Source organism: Pantherophis guttatus, chromosome 11, assembly GCF_059756535.1.
Source record: "Pantherophis guttatus breed Tessera chromosome 11, ASM5975653v1, whole genome shotgun sequence".
In the NCBI taxonomy this organism is placed as follows: domain Eukaryota; kingdom Metazoa; phylum Chordata; class Lepidosauria; order Squamata; family Colubridae; genus Pantherophis; species Pantherophis guttatus.
In genome coordinates this window covers 1,753,434-1,759,094 of record NC_142073.1, presented here as the reverse complement: position 1 = coordinate 1,759,094, position 5,661 = coordinate 1,753,434, and positions in this window count along the sequence as shown.

Here is a 5,661-nt window from a genome sequence, read left to right as displayed (position 1 = left end):
GGAGGGATCCCGATCCGGCGGAGAAGGTGAAGAGGCCCGGCCGGCCAGAGACGAGCGGGAGGCCGGATCTTGCTCGCCTCGCCCACGCCCCCCCCTCCCTCTCCCTCTCGGGCGCGTCACGATTGGGCCGCCTTCCCCTCCGAGGCCCGCCCCTTCATGCTGGCCTCCCTCTCACCACCCACCTAACCGGACTCCGCCGGGCGGCCGCCGCTGTCATTCACGGCTCCCCCCCCCACTCTTCCTCAGGCCCCGCCCTTCGGCAGGTGGCGATTGGCTCTGGCGAGGCCAAAGAGGTGTGGCCAAGAGGGGGCTGTTCCTGCGCGTGTTTCGGGCGCGTGCTAACTTGCGCTGTCTGACAGGAGGAGGGGGGGGGGCCGGGAGCTCGCCGGTCAATCGCTGACGGATGGGGCGGGGCTTGGGTAACCTAGCAACGGGGAGAGGAACGGCTCCGGAGAGTGAAGAGGGATGGGAAGGAGGTGGGGGGGGAATAAAAACTCGCGTTGCCTAGCAACCGGGTCATTAGCATGGAGGGGCCCTGGAAACGGCCTGAGGGGGGGAGATTTCCTCATGGCCAAGAAGACCCCCCCCACCCATCACCCAGCGACCCTCTGGGGCCAGACAGGCCTACCTCGCAGGGTTGTTGTGAAGCCGGAAACGGAATGTTACATTGTATGCAAGAAAGTTACACTGGGTCAACCATGTGGAGAGAAGACAAGAGGAATAATAGAAACTAATGTGCCAATAAAAAATAAATAAATCAGTAAACAGCCCTCCCGAGGTTGGGAGGGCCCTGCATGGCCTTGAAGCCCCCTCCTCTCCTTCAGCCAGCGATCCAGACTGACCTGCCTAGCAGGGCTGTTGTGAAGATAGAAAAAAAGGATTGCATTTACCCCAGGAAATTTAGCTGACCATGTGAAGGAAGGAAGATGGAAGCGATCAATAAATACAAATCAATGGAAGCCATAAATGCTTCCCAGGCCCCCAAGAAAGCCGAAAGGTACCACAGTGACCAACACAGCCGAGTGCTGACCACCAAGGAGAAAGTCCACTTTGTTTTTTGAACTAGGCACCCTGTAAGGAAGAGGCAGTGTGGGGTGGAGGCAGCAACCATGCCCTGTACCTCCCACTCCCCTTGTTATGAGGAGGGGCTGCTCAGAATTGGAGGATTCTGCATTTCTTCCCTGGAGAAATCTACCTGGGCACCGACTTTTGCAGGGCCTACGATCCAGCAGTTTGTGCAAACCAGCATTCAGACTGAGCGGCAATCGTAACCTAAATGGAGGATTCTGCCATCCTGTGCGAACGGAGACTTCATATTCAAGATATTCAGCAGTTTCTGATTCCTTGCTTTCCTTTTCAAATAATCCTTTCCTTTTCTCTATAGTTATCCAAATAGGTGAGAGCAGCAGTATTTCTCAACCCTGGCAAGTTTTAAGTTGTGTGGACTTCAACTCCCAGACTGGCTGGGAAATTCTGGGAGTTGAAATCCACACATCTTAAATTTGCCAAGGTAGAGAAACACGGATTAAGAATAGAGGAGATCTAACCTTTATTTCTCATTAGGTGGCCAAAGTTTATTTTCTTAGATGCCATTAATATAATAAACAAGGTTGTGGTGCTATCTGAATCTGTATAAACGTATGGTGAGTGTCCTCTAGTGGCTATTTCAGTGATAACATTATGCTATAGTACAAATCTTCCTTTCCTTGTCCATGAAGAGGGTGGTAAAAAAAACAAAAAAATATGCCCGTACTTGGAAGAAAAAGCTACAGAAGCAAACGAGGCTTAAACGAATAATAATAATAATGTTGACAGATACAACAAAATACCTAATATCCGCTAAAATCCATCTATATGTACGTAGCTGAGATTGAGACGTAGCCTTAAAAAATACGATGAATGAAACCGTCATACATCTGCAAACGGTTTTCTGACTTGGTTGTAAAAATCTTCATTTAGACACTACTATTTCAGACTGGCAACCTGTGATTACTGGATAAAAATAATGAGACATTGCTGATTATTTAGGTGTGAATTAAGTATCTGAACATTTCAGTTATAAAAACCTGGTGAGACAATTCAGTCATTGCTTTCTGAAAATAACCGAGTGCCTCTCCCAATGATAAACGGAGGTAGCACAACTAAGTGGATTTCATTGAGGGTAAATCCCAGGGAGAAAAACTATGATTGCACAGCATGACTTTGTTTTGAAGAATCTGTTTCCTTTCGGTTAGTGGAACAAATCTGACCTGTATCTAGGACTCTTAAAAACAGCTTTGATGCTCGTACTTTGTTTTTTCATGATGCAATGAAATGGTTTTGTTCTACCCTGAAGTGTTTTAGTGCTGTGCAGTTTTCTTTTCGTTTTTTTTAGAAAACTATTTCCCAAAACTGATGCTGGGAATGAAATAATATTTGCTTTATGTATAATATATATATTCTAATCAGACGATGCACCACACAAACTCACAATTTTGTTTTGATTGTAGTAGACTTGAACAACTCAGATATTGTGCCTTGTATGGTTTTAGCGTGGTTTTAGCGCGTGTACTTTTCAAAAAGTACACATCCACTGACAGACGTGACAGCTCCAAGCTGGGATTTAGCCCCCATCACTTGTCAGTAGCCGGATGGCTTCAGATTTCAGCCAGATTTGGTGTATGGGTGATAAGGTAATTTACTATAAATGAGTAAAACTACTCATGAGGCCACCATCTTGTCAAATACCATCTCAAGCCACCAAATGGGAGAAGGAACATTCAGTCTGGTTATTCCCACCCTTATGTCCAGCAATGCCACATTACCTTCTTTGTTTCCCCATTTGCCTTTTTTGGGGCAGAGGCGCATTGCTAATAGCACCAATAGATCAAGAACATATTTATAACTCTGGGACTAACACAATGGGTTGCTGCCAGGGAAACAGGGATGCTAAAACTATTCCAACAATTTGTTCAGGGAGATTGAAAGCAGCAGCTTTCCCCTAGAGTCCTGAGTTCAAGAGGCTTGGTTTCTCCCCCACAAGGAACTCTGCTAACTGTAACTAGCAGTAACAATAAATGCCTTCATAGGATTTGCGTGTATTCTCAGGAGCAGCGCATTCTTGGCTGGTGCTCAGGAGCCAACAAGGCAGCTGTTGCAGCCCTTCTAAAGGGAGTGTGCTGGCTTGCTTCCCTGCGCTCTGCACATCATATGAGTTGTCTTTCTCTGGTGTCGCTGGAATGTCGAGAGGAGGGAGCCAGTTGGAAGCGTTTCTAAGGGTCTCCTGGCCAGCTTCGGCCCCTTTTCCAACCAGGTTCTGCTTTTCCTCTGCATAAATCAAACCCAATCTCTTGACTTTGTGGCCTACAGCAGGGGTGAGAACAGGCGAGGCAGTAACCCCCAACATGAAGGCACCAGGGTATAAAGCAGGAGATGGTGAGTTCTAGTTCCTTCTTAGGCATGAAAGCTAGCTGGGTGACTTTGGGCCAATAACTAGGAGACAGTGAATTCTAGTCTTACCATAGGCATGAAAGCCAGGTGGGTGACTTTAGGCCAATCACCAGGAGATGGTGAATTCTAGTTCCACCTTGGGCATGAAAGCCAGCTGGGTGATTTTGGGCCAGTCACTCACTCTCTCAGCCCACCCACCTCACAGTGTTGTGGAGAAAATTGGAAGAGAAAGCAGTATTAGATATGTTCACTGCCTAAAAGTATGCATAAAGTAATCTTAAAAAGGAAAAGCAGAGCTGAGGGGGGTGAGATTCTGGGGACTACGGACTTTTGATGTTTATTTCATTATGCTAACTGTACATTAGAACTTTCAGGAGTGCTTTCCATCCAGTGTTCTCCCATAAGAGCCAGTAATTTAATAAAAAACCCTTTCCATCCACGATCTTAAACCTAGACATCTGCAAGTTGGCGCTAACTTGCAGACGGATATTTATTTGCTCAAAGATACCTGTTTGGTCAATTGACTGTTTGGTCAATTGCAGTGTGAAGGAATGCAGTCAGGTGTATTTTGGCCTCTTGGTTTTGCAAACCATCAGGAGGGTGGTATGGGTACCTGGATGAACGCTTGATAGCCCCTCTGTTTCTTTCTTGGGCCAATATATAGACTTGCCCACCCATCTGGGAGCAGCTACTCCGCAGATAGGTAAAACATGGCACAGAAACGCTGAAGGTAAATCTTAAAGGGCTTGCAATAGCTCTTTTTTCCCAGGTGGGGGAGCCTGGCTCCTTCCCTGCAAGGTGGCTCTTACAAAACAGGACTCTTAATCTGGAATTATTACCTGCATCCCAGAAGAGAATTAAGCTTAAGCCTCTATTGGAGGGCAGCCTCCTCCTTCGGTTTACCGTGCACCCAACCAAGGCCTTAACCAGTGGCCAGACCATAATATATTTTGTGAAGAACCTCAAGCTTTATTCCTGAGCTCAAAAATATCTTAGTTCAGATTTCAGCTTCCCACAAGAGCATTATGTCAAAGGTTTCATAGTCTATTTCAATGTTTCAGTGTTTCTCAACCATGGCAACTTTCAGATATGTGGACTACAATTCCCAGAATTCCCCAGCCATCCACAGGGAATTCTGGGAGTTGGTCCATGCATCTTAAAGTTGCCAATGTTGGACTCCCATCCTCTAAAATGCTTAAGCCTATGTCTATGGACATAAAAGGAGATGGGAAAATCGTTACTTTTCCCCCTTCTTGCTAAGAAGATAAATCTGGGTGAAACCCAACCTCTATTGCCTTGGCTCCTTCCTCACATTCCCCGTGACTTACCAGCAATGTGATAATGACTCACGCCATGCTTGTAGCAAGCCCATCCCTTTCAAAACACCTGTTTTAAAAGCAGGAAGAATACGGGAAGAATCTGTCTGGACGTATGTATTCTTTTCATTGATCCTAACTCCTAGCTAGGCCTGCAGTTAAACATCTCAAATGATGAAGCATCCACGAGAGAAGTAATGCTATTACTTCCGATGGCATTTGGAAAGTTCTCTATACAGGATGAGACAATTCAGGTAACCTACAGTAACAGTATTCTGATTTTTCTAAGCAGCAGAGTTTTCCCCAGAGCAAATGATTTTATCAAGGAATATTGAGGGCTTTTTTTTTCTATCAGGCTTCCTTTTGTGGAAAATCCACTTTATGTGTTTATTCCTTTTTAAGGGATGGAGCATTGGCAGCTCTGGTTTGTTTTATCTGGACTTGGTTTGAGAGCCATGAGTGACTTGCACCCTTTTCTCTCCTGGAAACAATAGGATCTCCGGAACTTGATAAAGCTCACTAGCCCTTGTCTTTTCTCTGATCAGGATCAGCTCTCTGCTGTAGAGTTTCTTGATTTCACTTTGGAAACTAGCTGGAATTTTATCTAGCTAAGGAAGATCAGATTTGCAGTGATTGGAAGGATAAACACTTCCAAGATCGTACTGAGATACAGCTAGTGACCAGCAAAGCCCCTTTGGCTAATTTGCTGCACTTATGCAGATAGCAAGAAGATTAAAAGCTTTGATCTCACGTACCCGTTGCATGACAGGCCTGTGCGAGAGGGCTCCACATTATCTGTCTGTGCACCACAAAGCATGTAAAGAGCATGCAGTTGTCAAGAATAAATAGAAAGCCGTTTGGGGCTCTTACTAAAGCTTTTAGCAGAATGGTTTCAGAGTTAAACGTGTGTCAGAAT